The sequence below is a fragment of the Sus scrofa genome, chromosome 2, assembly GCF_000003025.6.
Source record: "Sus scrofa isolate TJ Tabasco breed Duroc chromosome 2, Sscrofa11.1, whole genome shotgun sequence".
Lineage (NCBI taxonomy): Eukaryota > Metazoa > Chordata > Mammalia > Artiodactyla > Suidae > Sus > Sus scrofa.
The window spans coordinates 117,246,767-117,273,406 of record NC_010444.4 but is presented as its reverse complement, the minus strand read 5'-3'; the positions used below and the strand labels follow the sequence as shown (position 1 = coordinate 117,273,406).

The 26,640-nt window shown below is 40.3% G+C and overlaps 1 long non-coding RNA gene across 5 annotated transcripts in view; it reads right to left on the bottom strand.

The window, feature by feature from the left end:
- The window catches only part of EPB41L4A, a 266,512-nt gene that overhangs the window by 228,292 nt on the left and 11,580 nt on the right, over positions 1-26,640 (bottom strand). The window contains exon 2 of one of the 5 annotated variants that reach the window (XR_002342069.1): positions 5,747-5,810. The exons of the other annotated variants lie outside the window; for them this stretch is intronic. This is a non-coding gene — a long non-coding RNA (erythrocyte membrane protein band 4.1 like 4A). The remainder of the gene's footprint in view (positions 1-5,746; positions 5,811-26,640) is intronic. 5 annotated transcript variants of the gene reach the window in all.

Here is a 26,640-nt window from a genome sequence, read left to right as displayed (position 1 = left end):
GACTACAATCCAGCACAGAGACTAAAATCTACCCTTGGATGAATCCTATGTGTGAGTAAAATACTTGGCTGTTCTTGGGAAAATTCTGACCCAGTGAAGTAATTCAATTGCAGCTATTCAGACTGGGCATTAAATATCTCATCTTATAATGCAAGACTTTCTTCAAGACTAATTATGACCTCTTTTCAGTGTTCAGCTTTCTTTCTTTCTTTCTTTTTTTTTTTTTTTTTTTTTGGTCTTTTTAGGGCCACACCCATGGCATATGGAGTTCCCAGGCTAGGGGTCTAATTGGAGCTGTAGCTGCCAGCCACAGCCATGCCAGATCCGAGCCTGGTCTGCAACCTACACCACAGCTCACGGCAATGCCGGATCCTTAACCAACTGAGCGAGGCCAGGGATTGAACCCGCAACCCCATGGTTCCTGGTTGGATTGGTTTCCACTGTAGCACAAGTGGAACTCCAGTGTTCAGGTTTCTTTTGAGCATATTAAATTTGGTTGGTACCCAGAGAGTCAACAAAAGAGAAAGGAGAGGGGATTCTCATCTGCAGCTAAAACAAGGAGTATATAGGGAGCCGATGTGTCTGGTACACAGTTGTCAAACTTCCTTACCTGCCTTCTAGCTCCTTTAGTTTATATTCGATAAAAAATATTATATATATAATTACGAATAAAAAGTATTTTAAAAAGCCACAACCAACTCAGACTTGAATTAGAAGCAGCTGAGTGGAAAGGGGGACATGCTGTGGATAAAGACTTGTAGAAGAATGACAAAGCAGTATGAAGAAGTTAGAAGTGACCCTTGGAGAAGCTGGAAAGAAAAGTCTTCAGCAAGAGCTGACAAATACGAGACAAATCCATCTCCAGGACCAGACAGCTTCCCTGGTGATTTCTACCAAACATTTAAAGAAGACTTAATACCAATTCTTCTCAAACTCTTGCAAAATTCTGAAAAGGAGGGAACATTTCAAAACTTATTTTATGAAGTCAGATTTACGCTGATACCAAAACCAGATAAGGACACTACACAAAAAAGGAACTATAGATCAAAATTCCTGGTGAATATAAGTGTAAAAATTCTCAAAAGAATACTAGCAACTCAACAGCACTAAAAGGATGATATACCATGATCAAGTGGGATTTATCCTGGGATGCAAGAACAGTTCAACACAATCAAATAAATGTGATACACATTAACAGAAAGATAAAAATCATGTGATCATCTCAATAGATGCAGAAAAATCATCTGACAAAATACATCCTTTTATGATAAAGATGTTCAGTAAACTGGGTAAAGAAGGAACATACCTTAACATAATAAAGGTGATACATGTTAAGTCCACACTTAACATGATGCTCAACAGTTTAAGCCTAAAGGCTTTTCCTCTAAAATCAGGAACAAGACAAGAGCACCCACTCTCAACATCCCTAGTCACCAGAGTATTAGGAATCCTTAGTGAGGACAATCACTCAAGAAAATAAATAAAAGGCATCCAAGTCAGAAAAGAAGAAGCAAAATTGTCTTTCTGTGCAGAGAATATAATAAAGTTGCACAATACAAAATCAACAGAAAAAAATCAGTTGTGTTTCTGTACTTTAACAAAATATCTGAAAAATAAAGAAAACCATCTCATTCACAGTAGCATCACAAACACCACTTAGGAATATATTTAGCCAAGGAAATGAAAGATCTGTGCACTGAAAACTACAAAACTTTGATGAAAGATACTCATAGATGAGGGAAGAATATTATTTAAATATCCATACTAGCCATAACTATTTACATAGATTGAATGCAATTCCTATCAAGATTTCAATGGCACTTCACAGCAATGGGGAAAAACAAAAAAACAAACAAAAAAACCCTGAAGTACATATGGAACCAAAAAAACCTATCGAATAGCCAAAGTAATCCTGAGAAAGAAAAAGCTGGAGGCATTATACTTTCTGATTTCAAACTATACTACAAAGCTCTAGTAACCAAAACATGTTACTGGCATAAAAATAGACACAGAGACCAATGGACTGGAAGAGAACCCAGAAATAAGCTTGTGCATTTACGATTAATGTATGATGTAAGAGCAAAAAATATACAACGGGGAAAGGACAGTTTTTTCAATAAATAGTGTTGGGGAAACTGGACAGCAATAGGCTAAGAATAAAAGTGGACCACTGTCTTATACCATACATGAAAACTATTTCAAAATGGACTGAACACTTGAATACAAGGCCTAAAATCATAAAACTCCTAGAAGAAAACATATACAATAGATCCTTGACATCAGTCTAAGCAATGCTTTTTTTTTTTTTTTTTTGGATTTGATACCGAAAACAAACCCAACAAAAACAAATATAAATATGTGGGATCACATCAAACAAAAAGTTCTGCACAGCAAAAAAAGCTATCAACAAAAAAGAAAAGGCGGAGTTCCCGTCGTGGCTCAGTGGTTAACGAATCTGACTAGGAACCATGAGGTTGCAGGTTTGATCCCGGCCTTGCTCAGTGGGTTAAGGATCCGGCGTTGCCGTGAGCTATGGTGTAGGTTACAGACATAGCTCAGATCCTGCGTTGCTGTGGCTCTGGTGTAGGCCGGCGGCTACAGCTCTGACTCGACCCCCAGCCTGGGAGCCTCCATATGCCTTGGGAGCAGCCCAAGAAATGGCAAAAAAAAAAGAAAAAAAGAAAAAGCAAACTACCAACTGAGAGAAAATATCCATTAATTATATACCTGATAAAGGGTTAATCTCCAAAATATATCCAAAATATATAAAGGACTCATACAACTCAATAGCAAAATTGCAATCCAATTAAAATATGGCCAGAAGATCTGAACAGACACTTTTCTGTTATATACATATGGCCAACACGTACATGAAAAGACGCTCAACAATGCTCATCACCAGGAAAAAGTAAATTGAACACACAATGAGATAGGGCTTCAAATCTGTTAAAATGGCTATCATTAATAAGACAAGAAATAACAATTCTTGGCAAGGATGTGGGGAGGAAGGGAATCCTCATACATGGTGGGAATGTAACTGGGGCAGCCACTATGGAGAAAAGCATGATAGTTCCTCAAAAAATTTAAAATAGAACCACCATGTAATCCAGCAAGTCTACTTCTGAATATTTATGAGAAGGAAATGAAAAACTATCTCAAAAGATGTCTGCACCACCATGTTCCTGCATCATTACTTATAATAACCAATATACAAATAACCTCATTGTCCATTAATATACGAATGACCAAAGAAGATGCTGGGGTGTGGGTATGTGTGGGGGGTGTAATGCAGCCGTGAAAAAAGAAATCTTGCCACTTGTAACAACAGGAATGGACCTTAAGGGCAATGTTAAGCAAAGTAAGTCAGAAAGAAAAAAACCAAGTCCTCCATGATTTCACTTTTATGAGGAATCTAAAACAAAACCAACAAATAAACAAATTCACAGATACAAAGAAAAGACTGGTAGTTGCTAAAGGCAGGAGGTAGGAGGTGGGTCAAACAGATGAAGGTGATAAAAGACACAAATTTGCAGTTTTAAAATAAGTAAGTCACCTGTACATAATGTAGAGCATGGTGACTGATGCTAATATTTGTTATGTATCTGAAAGTTGCTAAGAGAGTGGGTCTTAAAATTCTCATCATAAGAAAAAATAAAGTGTTAACTCTGTGTGATGGATGCTACATAGATATTATGGAGATCATTTTACAATATATACATGTATCAACTCATTATGTTGTACACCTGAAACTAATATAACGCTATATGTCAATTATACCACAAGAAAAAAAAATTACAACTTCTTTAACCAGAGTTTAAAGGCAAAAATATAGTAAACATGTTCACAATTAACATGGCAGACCAAGGTGAACTTTACTACTAAAAAATAATAATAAAAATACAACCCTGTCATGAAACAGCACGTCAGTAAAATGCCCCTTTAGAGCCTGAGAACCTTTAGCTGTAGCCAAACTTGTACCACACACAAACCTGGATTGTTCCTTCTTATGGAAGCAGGTGGGAGGGGAAGGTATGTACTTTCTGGATAGCAAACTAAAGAATTAGTAACCTGTCAAAATCCTGACTGAAGTAACCTGCCAAAATCCCGCTAAAACAGCTTTATGTAAAATTTTTTTTTTCTTTTAAGGCAAAAGAGAAGTCTTGATGGGATTTTGCCAAGGTTTGGAGACATTTCAGCATGAAGAGTAAAGTTTCCCCTAGGTCTCAACGTATGCTGGGAAAAATAATACAAAGAACAAACCTATCCATTGGCTAGGGTAGTAGCTCTGAAAATGCCTCTGTGGTCAGTCTTGATCATTCCATGACCTTATGATCTCTCAATCCACTGAAGCATCCCACCTTCAGGAAGAAGCTAAAAATACACACATATGATCCTTGGATATGGTTTCACCTTTACCTTTCTTCTTCTTCTTCTTTTTTTTTTTTTTTTTTTTGCCACACCCATGGCATGCATAAATTCTGCAGCCAGGGATCAGACCTGTGTCACAGCAGTGACCTGAGCCACAGCAGTGACAATGCTGGATCCTGAACTCATTGAGCCACCAGGGAACTCCTCATCTTTACCCTTTATAAAGAGCTGGTGAAACCCTTATCAGCAGAGGCTACCTTCCTCTAAACTCTGCCAACGGGACTTGCAGAAAAGGATTCTGATGGGGCTGTGCTGCTTCTGGGGAAAATGCTCCTCTCTGACGAAAAGAGAGTTAGGACCCCAGGAAGAAACACACAGTGGACTCAACTTGGGTAATTTGGGAAAGTCTAATAAAGGGACTACAGAATATGGGCATAGTATAGAAAACCATTAGAGAGCTCTGAGCTCCAGAGTTGGTAACCAGTTTCTATCCACCCCAGACAACCATGAGAAAAGGCCAAGAAACTAGCAGAAAAGCCTATCTGGAGCCCTGCACTGTTGTACTTTGAACCAATCCTGAATTGCCAACCTCCAGACTTGTTATCTTGGGAAAAAAAATAAATGTGTTAACCTAGAGCCAAAACACAGTCAATCAAAAAAATAAAATCCACTGACTAATCTCCATCATTTCAGTCACTGAAATTATCTCCTCACTGAGATTAAAAGAATTAAAATTATAGTCTATTGTGGTTGCCAAGAGGGAAAGAGGTGGGGAGGGATGGAGTGGGACGTTGGGGTTAGCAGATGTAAGGTATTATACACAGAATGGATAAACAAGATCCTACTGTATAGCACGGGGAACTATATTCAACACCTTATGAAAAATCATAATGAAAAAGAATTTTTTAAAAAAAAGAATGTATAAAATTATAGTCTAGGGAGTTTCCGTGGTGGTGCAGCAGTAATGAGCCCGACTGGTGTCCCTGAGGACTCGGGTTTGATTCCTGGCTTCACTCGGTGGGTTAAGGATCTGGCATTACCTAGAGATGCGTAGGGTGCAGACGCAGCTCCAATCTGGCATTGCTGTGGCTGTGGTGTAGGCCGGCAGCTGTAGCTCTGATTAGACCCCTAGCCTGGGAACTTCTGTATGCTGTGGGTACAGCCCTAAAAAGACCAAAATATATATATATATATAAATGTGTGTGTATATATATATAGTCTAAGTGACAGGAGGTAGTCCCAAATCCAGAAGATGTTAAGATTCTATTGGACCAAAGGATACAATACTCAATAGAGGGAAACAAATGGGTAATGTCTAACCTCCTCAGTACATTTTTAAGATGCAGATTTGTATTTCTCAAACTTTCAAATATCATACATCACCCAGAGATGAGGTTTCCAGTCCCATAAGCTCCTGGTGGGTGTTCGTACTGGTAGAATTTCTGAAAATAATGGGAGCGACATATATTGATTTCTTTGTGACTAGGACATTACTCCTTTCTCCAAATTTTACTGCCTCAGAAATAAAGCTGTGAGCTCCCTGTTGGCCAAATAATTAACTGTTTACTATGGCTTAATTATTCCTTTCAGTCACACTTCTTTCTAGCTAAGAATTCGGTCCTAGCACTTTATATTTCTGAAAGGCATAATGGGATGACGCAATGCCTCGCATCCTCTCAGCTGTTAGGCATGTCTTTGTGAAGCACAGCTGTCTGCACCAAGACCTAACGAAGGCACGATCACCCATGAAGGGGCATCATCTATTAAATCTCACAAAACATACAGTGAAGAAATAAACAGCCCCTGAAGTACCCACCTCATAAAGCCAGCCTGTAAAACTGTTCAAGCTTTACATAAAATATCACTATAGCAAATAAAATCAGTCCTGTCCTAAATTATTTCCAATGAGACAGCAAACCTTCAGTAATAAATTTTATTAGCTTAAAATGAATAATGTTGCTTTGATAGATTCTAAAAGGTTTACACATTTACAGTAATTATTTTATTTATTTATTTTTTGTCTTTTGTCTTTTTAGGGCCACACCCATGGCATATGGAGATTCCCAGGCTAGGGGTCTAATCGGAGCTCAGTGTCAGCCTACACCAGAGCCACAGCAATGCCAGATCCGAGCCACATCTTCGACCTACCCCACAGCTCACGCCAATACCGGATCCTCAACCCCTGAGTGAGGGCAGGGATTGAACCCACAACCTCATGGTTCCTAGTCAGATTCATTTTCACTGCGCCACGACGGGAACTCCTACAGTAATTATTTTAAAGAAGACTCCCCAGTTCATCTATATGGCCCAATATTGATTTAAAAGGATATTCAGGGAATGGGTAATCAAATTTTCTATGTTGTTTTAATCCAATAAATGATTGTTGAATTTAATTCAGGCTCTAATCTGTGAAATATGTAAGAGTTTGGACTGAGCAATAATTTCAAGACATACTGAAAAAATAACGTCTTATATCTCTGATATCAACGTTGTTTTTATCCCCACACTTGGGAGAATAATTAGAAAATACATCCCAAAATTTAAATTATAGATCCCAGTTACTCTGATTGGACAGTAAAGAAGATACTATAGACGTGACAGTGGAAGACTAAATACATGGAGAGGCTCATTGGGAATGGAAAGTGACCCTCCTGCAACAAGAGAGAAGCAACTGAGTTAAGGAATAATAAACACACACTGGGAGTTCCCATCGTGGTGCAGTGGTTAACGAATCCGACTAGGAACCATGAGGTTGCGGGTTCGGTCCCTGCCCTTGCTCAGTGGGTTAACGATCCAGCGTTGCCGTGAGCTGTGGTGTAGGTTGCAGATGCGGCTCGGATCCCGCGTTGCTGTGGCTCTGGCGTAGACCGGGAGCTACAGCTCCGATTAGACCCCTAGCCTGGGAACCTCCATATGCCGTGGAAGCGGCCCAAGAAATAGCAAAAAGACAAAAAAAAAAAAAAAGAAAGAAATCGTGTTAAATAATTTGCAATTTTTCCTTAGAGCTGCAGGATAATAGATAACCTTCATCAAAATCCTCCAAACTGTAGATATGGAAAGTTTCTAAATTTTCAAATATACATTATTTCATATTAAACAGTTCTGTAGATTGTAGATTTTATTAGAATGCTAAGACATTATTATACAATCACATTAAAGAGAAAAATTAGAAATTCAGATTAACCCTAAGAGACTTATTCAGAACTCATGAAATACATTCTTAATTCTACCTTCGCTACATTAAAAAGAAACATAAAAGTTGCCCACCCAATTTTTAACAACAACAATAAAGGATAAAGGAACTAAACCATCTCAATCTTCTACTAGTGCAAGAGGATCGGCAAAGAGAAGTTTTAAGATACTGAACCCAGAGGCTTCTCTCCAGGGGCTATGCCACAGAGGAGACTCAGAAATTCAAGTTGTTTCAGCAGAAATTCACAGATCATTAAATTAATTCAAAACCCAATAGGGCAGCAAACAATTTATCCTTACAGTCCCTCATTAGAGCCTGAGAAACTTCACCAAAATAAATCTCCTTCCTTCCCACCATTTACAGGAGCAAGCAGTTGAAGGTCGAGGTTTAAAAGTGCAGGGCAAAGTTAGTGCCAGAGTCAAGCCTTAAATACAGATTTTAGGGAGGCAAGGGCTAGGGAAGGACACTCGAAAGGATAGTAAGTCTGGAAACCGAGACTGGGAGACCTACCTGGCTTGGCTTCCCGGCACTCAGGGCCTGGGGTGCATCTGAACCACCAGGGGGAAGGTTTTTTAACTTTATCCAAGCTCAGATCCCAACCAGACCACTTGAATCAGAATCTCTGGTTGTTTTCAAAGCTCCCCCAAGTGACTGTACTATGCTTTTAGGGGTCAGCCCCACTGGCCTGAGAAGGAGAGGGAATGGGAAGGCAGGGTTAGGAACAGACAACCTGTGTTCAAAAAACCTCAAGTCCACAGGATGCTCTCACATAAGATGCTGCTCTGTGCCCACCTGGGCAGCAGAAAACTCTCAAAGGCCTGCCCACCCTTGCATCTACCTGCTCCATTCCTGTGAGCAGACTCTGCCCTGAGCTCTTCTCTCTCATTGCTCTATTGCTCTCTTGTTCTGTGCTCTGCAGAACCACCGGCTTTAAGTTTCCAGAGGCATCGTAGTGGGACCCCGGAAAACTCAGAGGTTCTGTGGAAACACTATCAGTGAGAGGCCTGGGGAGCCAGCTGAGCAGGGAGTTTCCAGGTTCATTACTCTCCCCTTTTAGCCCCCTGCTATGAGTTCTCAGACATAAACACACACTTAAGAGTAAATTATTAGTTTGTGGGCCTCTGAGGCAGTTGCTTCTTAAATTAATTTAATGAGCTGTGAACTTATGCTCAAGTAACTTCTCATCCCAGAAAAGAGAACTGTCAGACATGGAGGAAAATAATGGCTGGGGCCTAGCAGGAGGTTCAGAGCATAAAAGTGATGAGAAAAAATAAAAGTACAATTGGAGTTCCTGTCATGCTTCAGCAGAAACGAATCTGACTATGATCCATGAGGTTGCAGGTTCGACCCTGGCCATGCTCAGTGGGTTAAGGATCTGGTGTTGCAGTGATCTGTGGTGGAGGTTACAGACGAGACTCGGATCTGGCGTTGCTGTGGTGTAGGCCAGCAGCTGCAGCTCCAATTCAACCCCTAGCCTGGGAACTTCCATATGCCACCAGCAAGGCCCTAAAAAAAGACCCCAACCCCCCAAAAAAGTACAATTATTTAAAAAGCAAAACATTTTCTTCTCTTTTTTTCCTCACTTTTTAGAGCTGTACCTGCAGAACATGGATGTTCCCAGGAATTGGAGCTACAGCTGCCGGCCTACGCCACAACGTGGGATCCAAACCCCTGTCTGCAACCTACACCACAGTTCATGGCAATACCGGATCCCGCACCCACTGAGGGAGGCCAAGGATTGAGCCTGCATCCTCATGGATACAAGCCAGATTCGTTTCTGATGAGCCATAACAGGAACTCCCAAAACTAACATTTGCTAACATAAGTAACTGATTTCACTCAAAATTATTTCCCTGTATGGGGATAGATCTGAATTGTCATTTTTAATAAGCTGGGTGGTCCTGACTCATGGTTCCTAATGAGGCTGTGGTTAGACTATCAGTCAGGGCTGAAGTCAGTTAAAGGCTTGACTGGGGCTAACAGACCAAATTCCAAATGGCTCACTTACCAGGCCATTGGCACGAATTTTCTTTTAAAACTAAAAATCTATATATTTAATAAACAATTGATAGACTTGACTTAAAAATAGAAAAAATTTTTACCAAAACAATCTTCTCATATTATATATATATATATACATATCTTCGAGGTTTAAAAACATATACAGTATTTCTTGATGGTCACCTGTGCATTCTTAGTGCTGTGTTTGGTGGGGTTTTCTTAATTGAACTATAATTTATAATGATATGTAATAGTGTGTATATGTTAATCCCATACTCCTATTATCCCTCTCCCCCCCTTTCCCTTTTGGTAACCATAAGATTTTTTTCTATGTCTGTGAGTCTATTTCTGTTGTATAAATAAGTTCATTTGTGTATATATATATATATATATATATTTTTTTTTTTTGGTCTTTTTAGGGTTGCATCCATGGCATATGGATATTCCCAGGCAAAGGGTCAAATTGAAATTGCAACCGCTGGCCTACACCACAGCCACAGCAACGCAGGATCCAAACCGTGTCTGTGACCTACACCGCAGCTCATGGCAATGCCAGATCCTTAACCCGCTGAGCAAGGCCAGGGATCGAACCTGCATTCTCATAGATACTAGTCAAATTCATTACTGCTGGACCACAACAGGAACTCCAGTATCACTTTTTTAGGTTCCGCAAATAATTCATATATCATATGATATTTGCCTTTCTGTTTTACTTAATACAATATCTCTAGGTCCATCCATGTTGCTGTAAATGGCATTGTTTCACTCATTTTATCGCTGAGTTATGTTCCACTATATATAATACATACCACATCTTTATCCATTCCTCTGTTGATAGACTTTAGGTTGCTTCCATGTCTTGGCTATTGTAAATAGTGCTACAATGTTTATCAGTGTACATGTATCTTTCTGAGTTAGAGTTTCCTCCAGGTATACACCCAGGAGCAAAATTGCAGAATCACATGGTAACACTATTTTTAGGTTTTTTTTTTTAAGGAAGTTCCATACTATTCTTCAAAGTGGTTGTACCAATTTACATTCTCACCAACAGGGTAAGAGAGTACCTTTTTCTCCACACCCTCTCCAGCATTTATTATTTGCAGACTTTTTCTCTTTTTTTTCTTTTTTTTTTTTTTTTTGCTTGCTTTTTAGGGCTGCACCTATGGCATATGAAAGTTCCCAGGCTAGGGTCATGATGGAGCTAGAGCTGCCAGCCTATGCCACAGCCACAGCAACAAAGGATCCGAGCCGAATCACTAACTGATGTGATGTAATACCTCATTGTAGTTTTAATTTGCATTTCTCTAATTATTAACATTATTGAGCTTTTTTTTTTCATGTGACCATTAGCCAGCTCCATGTCTCTTTTTTTTTTTTTTTTTTTTTTGTCTTTTTAGGGTCTCAGGTTCGGGATATGGAAGTTCCCAGGCTAGGGGTGGAATCAGAGCAGGAGCTGCCAGCCTACACCACAGCCACAGCCACAGCCACACCAGATGCAAGCTGTGTCTGTGACCTACACCACAGCTCACAGCAATGCTGGGTCCTTAACCCACTTAACTGGGGCCAGGGATCAGACCTGCATCCTCATGGATACTAGTTGAGTCTGTTACCAATAAGCCACATCAAGAACTCCTCCTGTGTTTCTTCTTCAGGGAAATGTCTATTTAGGTCTTCTGCCTATTTTTTAATTGGCTGTTTGTTTTTCTGCTGTTAAGCTACTTATATTTGGGAAATTAATCCCTTGTAGGCAGCATTATTGGCAAATACTCTCAGTCTGTAGGTTATCTTTTCATTTTGTTTATGATTTCCTTTGCTGTGCAAAAGCTTTTAGGTTTAACTGGGTCCCATTTGTTTATTTTTGTTTTTATTTCCATTACTCTAGGAGACATATCCAAAAAAAATACTGCTGCAATTTATGTTAGAGTGTTCTGCCTATGTTTTCCTTTAAGAGTTTTATAGTATCCAGTCTTACATTTAGGTCTTTAACCTATTTGGAGGTTTTGTGTGTGTGTGTGTTTTGTGTATGGTGTTAGAAAATGTCCTAATTCCATTTTTTTACATGGAGCTGTGTGGTTTTTCCCAGCACTACTTATTGCAGAGACTGACTTTTCTCGGTTGTATATTCCTGCCTCCTTTGTCATAGATTAATTGACCACAGGTGGGTTTATCTTTGGACTTTCTAACCTGTTCTACTGATTTGTATGTCTGTTTTTTGAGCCAGTACTATACAGTCTTTTGTTTGTCTTTTTAGTGCTGCACCTGTGGCATGTGGAATTTCTCTGGCTGGGACTGAACTGGAGCTGCAGCTGCCAGCCTATGTCACAGCCACAGCAATCACCAGATCAAGCCACATCTGCAACCTACACCACAACTCACGGCAATGCTGGATTCCCAACCCACTGAGCCAGGCCAGGGATCAAACCTGCATCCTCATGGATACTAGTCAGGTTCATTAACACTGAACCATGACAGGAACTCCCAGTACTATATAGTTTGGTTGCAATATATCTGTTGTAGCTTTGCAGTATAGTCTGAAGTCAGGGAGCCTGATTCCTCCAGCTCTATTCTTTCTCAAGATTGCTTTTGCCATTTGGGATCTTTTGTGTTTCCACACAAATTTAAAAATATTTTGTTCTAGTTCTATGAAAAATACTACTGGCAATTTGATAGGGAATGCACTGAATCTGCCTTGTTGTTATACAGACATTTTAATAATATTGATTCTTCCAATCCAAGAACATGGTATATTTTTCCATCTGTCTGTCATCTTTCACTTCCTTCATTAGCATAGTATAGTTTTTCAAGGACAGATCTTTTGCTTCCTTGGGTAGGTTTATTTCTAAGTATTTTATTCTTTTCGATGTGATAATAAATGGGATTGTTTCCTTAGTTTCTCTTTCTGATCTTTCATTGTTAATGTATAGAAACACAAGAGATTTCTGTACATTAACTTTGTATCCAGCAACTTTACTGAGTCCATTGATGAGCAATAGTACTTTTCTGGTAGTATCCTTAGAATTTTCAGTGTATACCATTGTGTCTTCTGCAAAAAGAGACAGTTTTACTTCTTCCTTTCCAGTATGGGTTCCTTTTATTTCTTTTTCTTGCCTAATTACTGTGGCTAGGGCATCCAGATCTATGTTGAATAAAAGTGATGAGACTGGACATCCTTGTCCTGTTTCTGATCTTAGAGAAAATGCTTTCAGCTTTTCACCATTGAGTATGATGTTAGCTGTGGGTTTGTCATATGGGCCTTTATTACGTTGAAGTATGTTCCCCCATGTCCACTTTCAAAAGACGGTTTTTTTTTTTAATCATAAATGGATGTTGAATTTTATCAAAAGCTTTTATTGAGATGATCATACGGTTTTTATTCAATTTGTTAATGTGCTATATCACGTTGACTGATCTGTAGATATTGAAAAATTGTGTTTTTTTAACTTTTTTTTTTTTTTTTTTGTCTTTTAGGGCCGCACTGGCAGCACATGGAGGTTCCCAGACTAGGGGTCTAATCAGAGCTGTAGCTGCTGGCCTACACCAGAGCCACAGCAACACGGGATCTGAGCCATATCTGCAACCTACACCACAGCTCACAGCAACGCCAGATCCTTAACCCACTGAGTGAGGCCAGGGATGGAACCAGCATCCTCATGGTCGGGTTTGTTAATCACAAGCCACAATGGGAACTCTGAAAAATTCTTGCATCCTTGGGATAAATCCCATTTGATCATGGTGTATGAACCTTTTGATGTACTATTGGAATTGGTATTTTGTTGAGGATTTTTGTGCTTGTTCTTAAGGATACCAAGTGCATGTCAAGTGAGTAGTGGGTGCAATATGGATTTAAACTTAGAGAAAAAAAGTTACTAAAATGAGTAGTTTGAAACATTAAAAAAATTATAAATAAAATGAAAAAACACTCAAAAGTAATAAAAATATTAAAACTTCACATTTTCCTTATGAAATTAACAAGGATATTTTATATACTACTAATCTACGCTCATGAGACTCTAGGAGTATAAAATAAAATGATAATAATAAGAGCAGCCAAGGTGCATTCTCAGCTAATCTTCATCACGATCCTATGAGGAAGGTATGAAAGAAATGAAGAGATAAGGATTAAGCAAACTCATCACATGGCTGGCAAGCGGCAGATCTGGGACTGATCACAGCTGTCCTAACTCAATAACCCAAGCATTAACAGTGCAACCTATCTAGAAAATACTGGCCCTATGAAACAAGAGCCTCAAAAGTCTCCAAGCATTTGGATCCAGAAATCCCCCATCTAGAGTATTCAAGCTGGAGACAATCATAAACCAAGCAACTAAAGCTAAGGAATGCACATGGCATGTTCATACAATGGTGTCTAAAACAAACTGGCCAGAGCAGAGTATTAAACAGAACAGGATCATACAGCTTCCAAGACTGAAGCTGGTTTTAGGGATTATTTAGTCCAACCTATTCACTGTACAAGGATAATTATTCAATATGAAAAAAAAATCTAGCTTTTTATCCACCAAAGAGAAGAGATACAAGGGGAATCTTTGTTGTTGTTGTTGTTGTTGTTGTTGTTGTTGTTTTAAAGGCCTTTCTTTTTCCTAGGACTGCCCAATTTCTATATTCAGGAGTTTAATAGGAGGGAAGGTCTATCAGCCTATATAATGAACAACCCCACAATACATGCATTTTTAGAACTTGGGTTTTCTTCCCTTCTTCTACAGTCCTCCCAGTAGGCTGGTCTATAGCGAAGACCGGTATAGACTTGGAAATTTCAACTAACCTCTGTGACTGCTCATAAAATCAGACTGCCAATTTAAGTTTATAGGTTCTGAGTAAAATGTACATGGGCTTTTAAAAACAGGCTTTTAAGTGGATAATCCAGTGCCTCAGAGACCTTCCCCCTTAGTGTCTGAGAAGCTATCAGGAATCTACCCTTAAAAAGAGGGGTTGGGGAGGAGAGTAGGACACCACATCTTGATTAGAGCCAGCAGAGAAATGACTTTAGCCCATGTTAAAAAGAGGTGTTCATTCTGCAAGTATTTACGGTGAACCCCACTGTGTGCCAGACACTGTAGTCAATGTTGAAGAAACCTCAGTGGACAAATCCTAAAAAAATTCCTGCCCTTGTGAAGAAACATTCTAGTAGAGAAGACAGGCAACAAATAAAATGAGTAAGTAAATTATACACTCTGTTAGAAGGTGGTAGGTATGATGAAGAAAAAGCATAAGGGGCTTAGGGAAAGTGTGTGCAGGGGGCTCAAGGAAGGTCTCAGAAAGGAGGCATTTGAGCAGAGACCTAAAGAGGTGAAACTAAGCCAGGCAGAAATCCAGGGAAAAGCATTCGCAGCAGAAGGAACAGCAGGAGCTAAGGCTCCAAGGCAGAAACAGGCTGCATGTAAGAGAAACAAATAGACTATATTCCTGACAACTTTGTGAGTCTTAAGTCTTAGAATACTTAAAATTATTTTCCTGTCTTCCAAGAATTCTCTTAAAAAATAAATATAAAGCCTTTCATGCTTAGAACAGCTATCCAAAACAGAAAACACTGTGTTTTGAGGGCATGTTTTTCTATAAAATGGCTACTCATTAATGAGCACACCTAAATAAAATTACTCTGACTTTGACCTCAGGTCACATTCAGTAAGACAGCAGTTGAAGGTAGAATTATAATTAGACAAATCAGCCATCCCAGGGCATGAGCTTCAGTATGTAGGTGGGATTCTAGAGGCAGACTGGTACACAGGTGAGAGGAGGGAAGCAAGAAACGGCCAATCAACAGAAATGGAATTTTGAATCCATCCCCTTCCCACCTCCCCACAGGCACTCCCACCCCCACCCCAAGCAACCTTCCAACCCACTCATTTCCTATCAATATTCCTCTCTATACACAATCCCTCACTTAGGATGCTAATATATCACCAGCTCTCTCATTTATTCCCCTGACTGTGCTCCAGACACACTGACTTCTTTCTGTTTCTAATTCACGGCCCTTGCACCTGCTGTTTCCTCTGCCTAGGACTTCTGGCTCCCTGTCACTCCAACTCAATCCAAATAGGACCCTCTCCAGAAAGCTTCCCTCCCATTCCATCAGAGTCCCTATTGTACACACTCGTGTGACTATCACCATTTCCTCCCCACACCTGTGTACTCACACATCTGCTCCCCTGCTAAGCTGTAAGCTCCATGCTGGTAGATACTGTGTGAGTTAGCCTCACACTGCATCCAGGGCCCAGCCCAGTGCCTGACACCTGGAAGCTTCTCCAAATATATTGGTTCCACATGTGACTGTCCAAAACATAGTTACTATCTTTTCTTTGTCTTTTCCCCCCCCCCCCATACTGACAGCATGAAGGAGTTCCTGAGCCAGGGATCCAACTTGTGCTACAGCTGTAACCAGAGTCATAGCAGTGACAACACTGGATCTTTAACCCATGAGGGAACTCCACTAACTGTTTTTTCTACTCTACTCCACAGTGGAATCATCACCTCACCACTACCTACTTTCCCAGATTCCAGGCTCCTCATGCTCCACTCCAGTCTGCAGTTGTTACCTGCCAGCTTACCTTCCTAAAACACCACCAGGACTCTCCTCTGCTTTGCCTCAACACATACCAGGTCTTAACTTCTTTTCATGGTGTTCAAGTCCTTTCTTACCGAATAACACCAAGTGAATGCAAGCTGATCTTCCCCTTTGCCTCCAGGTTCAGCTGGCCTCCTGACCGTCCCAGGAGTTCCACTGGGCATCACCTCAGTTTCTGTTTATCTAAAGCCCATGCTTCTAAGTCAAATTCAAGATACATTTCTCCATATGAGACCCCTCATGTCTCACACTTCATTATCACATGAGGACTATAGATTTAACTGTTCTCTTACAGTTTCACCTATATTCATTTTGTATCCTCTACAACAGGCTGACTAATGTCAAAAAGAAGGAAAACATGTTAACGTTAACTGAACACTACTGAGTTTCAGACATGTCATGTGGTATAAAACATCCAGGTGCATAGTAAGTACTGTCAAAACTTCCACTGAACTGACTGGCTCACATTTTCTTAAGGGCAACCTTTAGTGGCATATGGGCTTACTCTATGCAGTAGCCTTAAGGAAGAAAATAACAACCCCTCTCCCTCAAAAAAAAAAAAAAAAAAAAAAATGAAGTAACCAAAAAACCAATATGCTCATGAGCCTGAAAAAGAACAAAGAGCTTCACTTTCCTTTCCCTACCAAATCAATCATTCAGGGTGTGGAAAACAGGAAATCTAATTGATTTTCCTGGGCCCTGTCCACTCTATGAGGGGAACTGAACAAGCCACAGCAATCTGTGAAGGTTGAGTAATGAAAAGCGGATTGTGGCTCAAGACTAGATAAACCGCAGACAGCATCACAAGACATGGAAACTCGCACCTGTCACCACAGCCACTTTAGACACAACCCATCAGATTGTCAGAGCTAGAAGGAAGCTTCGCTATTTATTCTAATGGTCAAATGCTTGTATCGAACATACAATTAACGGATTCGCTACCAGGGTCTGCAGAATCCTTTCCTCATCATTCACTCAATTAAGAACTAAAAGCTTCTGTGTAAGAAAAAACTATTTCTCAGTCAAGGTTGTCTCATTCATTTTGAGTACTGTTTACATGTTAGCCCTGCATGCACTGACACAACCATTAATTCCAGAATCATGCAACAGCAAATATACATGTAGACTGTCTATGCTTATTCTCAGCCCAAAAGGTCTAATTTATGGGGAAGTATAAAATCTATTAGTAATCGGTATAAAAATGACAGCTGTTTCTAAATATCTAGATTCTCCCTGGCTTTTTTTCCTTCTGCCTGCAGTAGGAATCTAAAACAATCTACCATAAGAAACTGTTAAGCTGACCCAAGTGGTGTCAATGAATCTTCTGTGAAGAGATTATCCAGAAAATGAGAGCCCAACTCTTTGACAAATGCATGCAGTGAGACTCAAAGTCCACCAGGTTAAGCCATTTGGTTCATGTTTAGTGGAACATGCTTAAGAAAATAGAAAGTTGGTATGTCTAATAAACCATGTATGCCACTCAGAGCAGCAAAACTTATTAAATGTGGGGGGAAGTGGTGCATTTTGCTGTCACTTTGCTCCTTCAACCTCAGGCAGAAAGCACAAAATTATCTAACCATTTGAGGATGAAGGTGGAAACATACACTGTTGAAGCCAAAACAGAGGTAGGCCTGTATTCCACCCTGTGCTGAAAACCACTGCAGTCTTTGTCAGGAACATGGCTCAACTCGGCAGTGACTGAAGCAGTGGAAAAACACAAGGAGGACCCAGTGATCTCTAGACAAGGTGACACATAAAATCGCCACCCTTCCCTTGGGGCGGGGGGAATCTCTACACCGTTTTCAAATTTTCAATGACACCAGACAGGAAACTTCTCAAAACATTATTTTTTTAAGTAAAGTAAGGTACATTCATACCCACCTGTTTTCATTAACCCCGATTCTCACGGGGAAGAAAATGCTGTTTTAGGATATAAATACTGCTCATCCCTTGAAAACAACATTTAAAAAGAAGAAAAATGGTTCCCTGAAGAGCAGTTAGTCATACATTGACTCTTAAACACAACTACTCAAATGATAAAAAAGTAGGCAGTTAAATGCTAGGTCACTTAGGTTTCTCCCTTTGGCCCGTGTGCACGTGAGCGTGCGCGCACACACACACACACACACACACACACACACACACACTTCAGCATCATTCAGGAGGAAACCAAGAGTTTTTAACCTGAAAACACACAAGAAGCCCAAGTTTTTTTCACCACCATTGACAAAAGAAATCTGTGACCTAAGGGGACTGATCTGCTGTCAGGTGGGGTCTGGTTTCCTTTATGGCTGTTCTTTGGGAGTCACCATAATGCCTGTGTCAATACTGACGTTTCCATGACACTGTTACAGCCCACTCTCCCCTGGTGCATGTAAAGGCTTAAAGCCACTCTAAAGGAAAGTTCTTTAGAGGGTTTGGAGGACAAAGATTCTAGAAAATAATGATTTATTATTATTAATAATGATCCTCAAAAAAAGGCTATTCAGACTCTTACAAAGGCAAATCATAATGAACTCAATGTCTTCATTACCAAACTCAAGAAAAGAACTGCAAGTCTTCATTTTTTAATTTACTCCAACAAGGAATGTTAATGAGTGAATTCAGCCAGGTTTCCAAATCTAAGCTTCATTTTTGAAACACATCTCCATCAAGTGATGAGGATTATCTAAATTAGACTTTGCTCTTTCTGCTTGGACAGGCAAGCCGACTATTATGCTACCGGAAATGCAAGGGATTTATTTTCAGCTATGACCTTCAAAAATCTGAAAAGCTGTACATGAAGGTCAACCTCAAAAAAAGAAAGAAAAAAAAGAAAGAGGAAAAGAGAGATGAAGGAAGCTGGTAGTTGTTTTCAAAGTAATCCTTGTCTAACCCAATAAATCAGTTTCCTAATCAACAAATGCAAATACAAATAATAAAAATCCTTTTAAGGAAAAGTAAAATTTGTTACTTTTAGCAGATAGTTATTTGGTATTTCTCACGTAATCATGTGCCAGGCACTACTCTAAGCCCTTGTATTATTTCATTCACACTTCATAGCAACCTATGAAGTAGATCACATTTTTATCCTCATTTCACTGATGATGAGACTAAGGCCAAAGGTCATTGGTTAGTAAATGACAGAGCCACAATAATTATTAACACTCTAGGACACTTTAAAATGCTGCAAGAGTTTTTTTTTCAGCCACTGTCTTTGAGCCTTTGAGCCTCACAGTACTTTGATATTGATGGAATAACATAAGCATCACTTTAATTTTTACAAATGGAAAAACTAAGGCTCCAAAACAATGACTTCTGCAAGGTAGGAAATGAAGGAGCTGGCAGAGGAATCCAGATTTTCTAAGTCTATGTTCTCTGCTTCTCTCACTACACAAGGTGCCTTTCTCATTGTAGACACTCCAAACAAGTATTTTCAAAGGAAAACTCTAGATTTCTCAAAGCCTAATTCTAGCTCCAGGTGGTTAAACATGTACCTACTTCATCGTTTTATCATCTACGTCAAGGACAGTGCCTACCACAGAGCAGACTAGGAGCCTGCATAGTCCCCAGACACTCCTCATCTTCCTGCACCAGACTCACTTCTCTATGTTCATGCTCCCCTGCAGTCCTCGACTGCCCTCAGATGCGCAGTTTACCCTCACAAGTCATCACTTTGCGGAGGCCAGAGTCTATCTAAATCCACCACCCAGGACCCAAAAAGATTTAAAAAAAAAAGCTGAAAGCTTTATCTTAAGTTTGATGCCCAAACTCATCAGATGACTGTGGCAGTTCATCTGCAAGGGGGGCTCCCAGTGATGGCTGCCTCCCATCATTCAAGCCCTTACACTGTCCCCTGTCACACCAAGGCTGGCTGCTGGGATGAACGAAAGACCCCAGAAGTAACAGGATGTTATTATACTGGACTGCAGCTTCCCTCTTGGGCTTTCTAACATCTCTTGCTTTGGAGGAAAGCCAGCTGCCCTGTCGTGAGGACACTAGAGCCTGTGAAGAGGCCCAGGTGGTAAGGCACACACGTGTGAATGGGCCTGGCATCAGATCTACCGTCCCCAGATGACTGATGCCTCAGGTGCAGTGTGAGTGTAGCCTCAGAAAGACCCTGAACCACGAACATCCAGTGAAGCTGCTCCTGGATCCCAGGCCCACGGAATGTGTAGATGGTAAATGTTCCTCTAAGCTGCTAACTTCTGGATGTAACCTGGCACACAGCAAGAAATAACTAACGCAGAGACAAAATCTGTTATAAACTGGCAGACGGTGACTTAACTCCTCTATTTACTCCCATTTACTGTGAACATCCAAATGATGAGCTGTGCTTGTTTTATGAGGTATTGCCCCAGACCTGGCCTGGGATGTTGCATAATGGATGGTTTATATACCATATTACCTTGCTGGAATCTGAAAAATTTTGCATCTTCAAACACACAAGGGTTTCCGACAAGGCGCTTCTTTCTAAAACGCCTTTCCTGAGTTACCCCATCTCGGCATATAAACAATTTCTTCTAAAAATGTCTCTACCTCTTAGAATCTCCACCAAATAACCCAGTTCTTGATTATGAATTATCTTGTGTTCTGTTGTTTTATAAGTAAATATTTGTCTTTCCCCCAAAAGTTAAATTTCTTTTATCTTTTTAAACTTCTGTTATCTATGAGACAAACTCCATGCCTCATATTAAACCTAAACTGTCGTTTCTCATGACATCACCATTTTTAACTGACAAGATTAGTAAAATATTAAGGCAGCAAACTCGTGTCTGTCTCTTCCTTCTTTCCCTCCTCCAATGTACTTTACCACCTGGGAGCACTTGACAGCAACAGGGACTTTTCTGAGTCATATTAGGGTACAACCACTTTAAAATCTCAACTTTTTAAACATGATTTATATGTTCTCTGTAGTGTTCGGTTTGTAACTTTTTAACGGGTGCATGTTTATAAGGATAAACAGGAAACCTAAGACTTGGTTATGGGGGGGGCTTTTTCCTTAGAGTATTTACAAATCCAAGAGTATGGATGTGAAATTATGTAAATTTCATTCAAATACCTATGAATCAAATCACGGTTGAACGAAAGATTTGTTGCTGTGTAATTACTGTCTTGTATGCATTTCAGAGAATTAAATATACTTGTATTTAGGTTTTAAGAAAGAAAGAACAAAGAAATAAAAGCAAGAATCCTCCCTCTATTTCATCACCCCTACTAGAAATCCTGGACACTCCTAGGTACACAGGCTCTGAATAAATTCGTGTGCAAGTGAGTTCACAAACCCATACCTACATGACAGACACACACCACTGGGCCAGACCCCCAAATACCTCACACTCAAAACCGATCTATCCTCAAATAACTACCCCAGAACACTATGTAAAAACAGCATCCTAGAGAAAAATAACCTGGTTCTCTGAGGAAGTCTGGAAAATCTGTGCATCCTTCAGGCACCCTTGTAAACAGCAGCAGATGCGTGGAATCATTACCAGGGGAAAAGATCTATTAGCCTCCTGAGGAATGGCCCATCTGAAACCTTTCAACGAAAACCTTTCAACGAAAGAGCCTTTCTACTTTCCTCTCTTGCACCCTCCCTCAGGCAATAAGAAGGGTCACTAATCAGTTTTTAATTTTCTTGCCTGTGGAGAAATCAGAATGGAGTGATCAGAATTCAGGATCAAGGCTACAAAGTAAAGACCAAGGAAAAACTCTGAGCAGTAAGAGTTCTAAAACCATGCACTAAGTAAATTGCTCTAGGACTTTTAAATAAATAAGCATTTTCCGAAAATCCAGACAATTAAAAGGCAGTGCATTCGTATCATCCTGAAAATAAATTCCACAGAAGCAAACTCTTTTCCAAACTGGGGAGTGGCAGGAGGTGGGATTCTCTGGACAAGAGTTTCTCCCTCGTATAATCGACCCAGAAAGAGTTCCACAAACCGAAACATCAAGACTGCAGAAGCTAAGCAAGCCAGGTGTAGGCCTATAAAGACTTAATTCCAGAGGGAGGGGGAGGGACTGGGGAGGAGACACGATCGGCAATAAATGGAAATGATTTTCAGTAAATGCTGAGCTCTTCCCCTACAATCAGCTCTCAGCCCTTCCTCCCTGCAGGCTGCAAAGAAACTGAGGGTAGCTGAGTACTGACAAATGACCAGAAGGGAACCCATGAGGCAGGGCTCCAGAAGAGCGTGCTGGACTCCAGCAAACCACGGCCCCTCCCTGCTCCGCTGTTCTCTCAGCGGCAGAAAGGGAGGGCTGGAGGACGTGGTTCTACATGCCCATGTCTAGTCTAACTTTCTATCCTAAGTGAAATCCAGTCTGTTGTAACTCATGTCATCTCTTCCATCATCTCTTCCACCTTCTCCCCCTGGTGTCGGCTGCATTTCCAGGCAGCATCACGGGGCTGAATTAACTGAGGACATGTTACCACACACAGGTTTGGCACAGAGAACCAGACGGTGAACTACTGGGCAAAAGACAGAATGACAGGAAAAAGCAATGACAAGCAGCAACGAGTTTGTGTGAAAGATGGTGTCACACGCAGCTGTGGCATTATCTAGATTCTAGACACTTGAGACCTTCTTCACAGAGGAAAGTGCCCGTAGCCTGCATATCTACTGAGATTTGTCAAGTGTTTGAATACTACTGATTTTAAAATGTGCAATCCAGACAAAAGCTGTAAAACACACATATGGTGCCAATTTCAATACCACTAAAATCTGCTACCGTTTCCTTCAGTCATAGGGGATGTTAGTCCCATTCCATAAAGCCACAGCTGCTCCCTAGGCTTTAACCTGCAACCACACTAGGAATCCTGGAAGCTCAAGGCTGAAAGAAAGAGGACCAGGAGGGTGTGTGCAGGAAGAAGTGGTCTTCTAGCCATCTACGTTATTTTCCCAGGAGGAGAACACTGCACATTGCACTGCTCAAAACAAATCACCAGCAATTTCTCAGTGTATTGCAAGGTAATAGTTGAAAACCACATACCTACTTAAATGATATTAACTTTTCTAACATGCTGTACCTTCACCTATCAAAACTAAGAAAGTTATTCATAAAATATACACTAATATTCTTTTTCCAACCCTCCATCACGTGATTTACAGAAAGAGCCTGGAAGGACCAAAGGTAAATCCTTTAAACAACATAAAGAGCAAGAGTCAAAGCTTATACAGAAAAGATTTCAGAAATCTAAATATTCAACAAGCAGGGTTTCAAGTTACAAATGCAACTGCAGCATGACTAAAACAATCTTTCTATCAGTCCTTCAAACATGACAAATATTTACTTAGCACCACCATGTGCCTGCCACTCTTCTAGGATCTCAGCGATTTAACAGTGGATAAAATATACAATGTTTTACTGCCCCAGGAAGTTTAAAGGAAATTTTGCTCAAAATATTAAATGTCAAATTTGTTTTACAAGAGAGAATGTTTCCTCTGCTGAATTACAAACACCTACCCTACCAAGGAACTACTAAAAATAAACAAAACTCAAAGACAGACATGTCAATCAATGGAATAGAACTGGGAGTCCAGAAATTAATCTTCATGTTTATTGTCAATTGATTTTTGTTAGTAGTGCCAATTCAATGGGGGAAACTGTTTTTTTCAACGAATGAGCCAAGACAGCTGAATATCCGCATGAAAAAGAATTAAAAATGGGTTATAGACCTAAATGTAAGAGCTAGAGCTGTAAAACTATTAAACAAAAAAGTAGGAGTAAATCTTCATAACCGTAGGATACACAATGGTTGCTCAGATATGACTTCAAACGCACAAGACACAAAAAGATAAACTGGACTCCTTCAAAATTTAAAATTTTTGTGCATGAAAGGGCACTATCAAGAAAATTAAAAACCCACAGAATAGGAGAAAACATTTCCAAATCAAGTATTTGATAAGAAACCTGTATACTACATATATAATATATACATATATGCTTTTTATATACTTATACTCAATAAAAGAAAAACAACCAATTTTTTTAATTGGCAAAGAAGAGATAGTCTCCAAATAGGATATACAAATAGCCAACAAGCACATGAAAAGATGTTCAACATCATTATTTTTCAGGAAAATGCAAATCAAAATGACAATAAGATGCCATTTCACACCCAATAAGATAGTTACAATCAAAACGGATTATGGAGTTCCTGCTGTGGCGCAGTGGATTAAGAATCCAACGGCATCAGAGGTGTGAGTTCAACCCCTGGCCCAGCACAGCAGTAGGTTAAAGATCCAGAATTGCTACGGTTGCAGCGCAGGTTGTAGCTGTGGCTCAGATTCGATCCCTGGCCCAGCAACTTCCATATACCATGGGTATAACCATTTAAAAAAGGAGAAGAAAAAGAAGAGGAAGAAAAAGACAGAGTATAACAAGTGTTGGTGAGAATGTAGGGAAATTGGAACCCTTAGACACTGCTGATGGGAACATAAAATGGTATGGCCACTATGGAAAACAGTATGCGAATTCCTCAGACTGCTGAATCTGTGGCCCAGCAACTCCACTCCCAATTATAAAAGCAAGAGAAATGAAAACACATATCTACATACAGACTTGTACATGAATCTTCCTAGATAAATTATTTAAAACAACCAAAGTCCTTCAACTGATGAATGGGTAAATACAGTATAGCCATACAATGGACTGGTTTCAGCAATAAAATGGCATGAAATAATGATACATACATTATGAATGAACCTTGAAAGCATTATGCAGAGGGAAAGAAGTCAGTCACAAAAGACCACATATTATGTGAACCCATTTATATGAAACATCCAGGATTGAAAATCTATAGAGACAGAAGATTAGTGGTTGCCTAGTGGTGGGAGGTGGGAGGGTTGAAAGGAAATTGGGAGTCACTGCTAATAAGTACAGGGTTTCTTTTTGTAGGGATAAAATGTTCTACCATTGACTGTGGTGATGATTGCACAACTCTGTAAATAAATATATGAAAAACCAATGCATTGCACACCTTATATGAGTGAGCTGTATGGAATATGATTTAGATCTCAATAAGAATATTTTAAAAATTAAATAAGAAATTAAGACGTCAAGCAGGTACACTGTATTCAGGGAACCCAGAAAGTAAAGGGAAGAAAGATGTCTTTTTGGAGTTCCCACTGTGGTGAAATGGGATTGGCGACGTCACTGGAGCACGGGGATGCAGGTTCGAACCTTGGCCGGGCACAGTGGTTTAAGAATCTGGCATTGCCACAGCTGCAGTGTAGGTTGCAACTGTGGCTCAGCTCTGTTCCCTGGCCTGGGGAACTCCATATGCCCCAGGGCAGCCAAAAAAGAAATAGGTCTTTTCTTTCTCAGAATGATTAGCTTTTGTCAATCTGGAGGCACCTTTTCTTATTCAATTAATTCTCCCAGTCAATCATGCATTGATTCTTCCAACTCCTTAGGAACTGGGCTCTGACATGGGAACCTAATTAAAAAAAGATCTTGTTCACTCCCTCAAGACTTTCCATCTCCAGTTAACAACAGCTACCGCTCACTAGGCATGGAGCTAAGGGTTTCAGGTGCAGCATCTCAGGAACTGGAGAACTTTACCCTAGTTTTACAAACGAGGAAGCTGACTCCAAGAGGCTAAGTGACTTGGTTACATTTAGAGCCAAGATTGAAGATTTGAAGCCAGATTTATCTAGGACCAAGGCACGTGCCCTCTTCATCCTACTGTATTGCTCCCAGGGCAAAGAAACACAGGCTTGATTCAGGTCAGAAAAAGGCCTCTTCACAGTATGGCTTTCCCAAAGACACTTTGTTTCTGACATTTGAACCCAAATCTCTTTTGGCTCACAGCTTCCCCCAACTGTCCACCAAAAGTCAGCAGACCTTGGGGATGTTGTTTATTAAATCACAAAACCCTTCGGAAGTTCCCATTGTGGCGCAGCAGAAACAAATCTGACTAGTATCCATAAGGATATAGGTTCGATTCCTGGCTTCACTCAATAGGTCAGGGATCCAGTGTTGCCATGAGCTGTGGTTTATTAGGTCGAAGAAGCCGCTTGGATGCTGAGTTGCTGTGGCAGTGGCGCAGGCCAGCAGCTGTAGCTCTGGTTTGACCCCTAGCCTGGGAACTTCCATATGCTGAGAGTGCAGCTCTAAAAAGCAAAAGCAAAAACAAAACAAAAAACCCTTCTACCTGCCAAGGGGAGAGAAGATCACCACCAAGTGGGTGAGGTGGGGCATCTAATCTAATCCTGACGTTTGAATGGGCAGAGAGCCAGCAGGGCTGCCTGTGGAGACAATGGTTTGGGGGAGCTCCTGATAATGTTAAGATTAGATTAGAAAGTCCCAGTGGTCTCAATCCAGGGGGGGGAAGGTGGGAGTCAGGGGGTTTCCAGCATTCCAGCGGGAGAAGTCTTCAGAGAAGGCGGCATCTAAGTGGAACCATGCTTGATGACAGCTGAGACTTAAACTAGAGGTGGGTGGGGCTTTCCAGGCAGAAAAAGACCAGGGTGAGAGGGAATGTGGAAAATTCAGACTGGAAAGCAGCTCGATC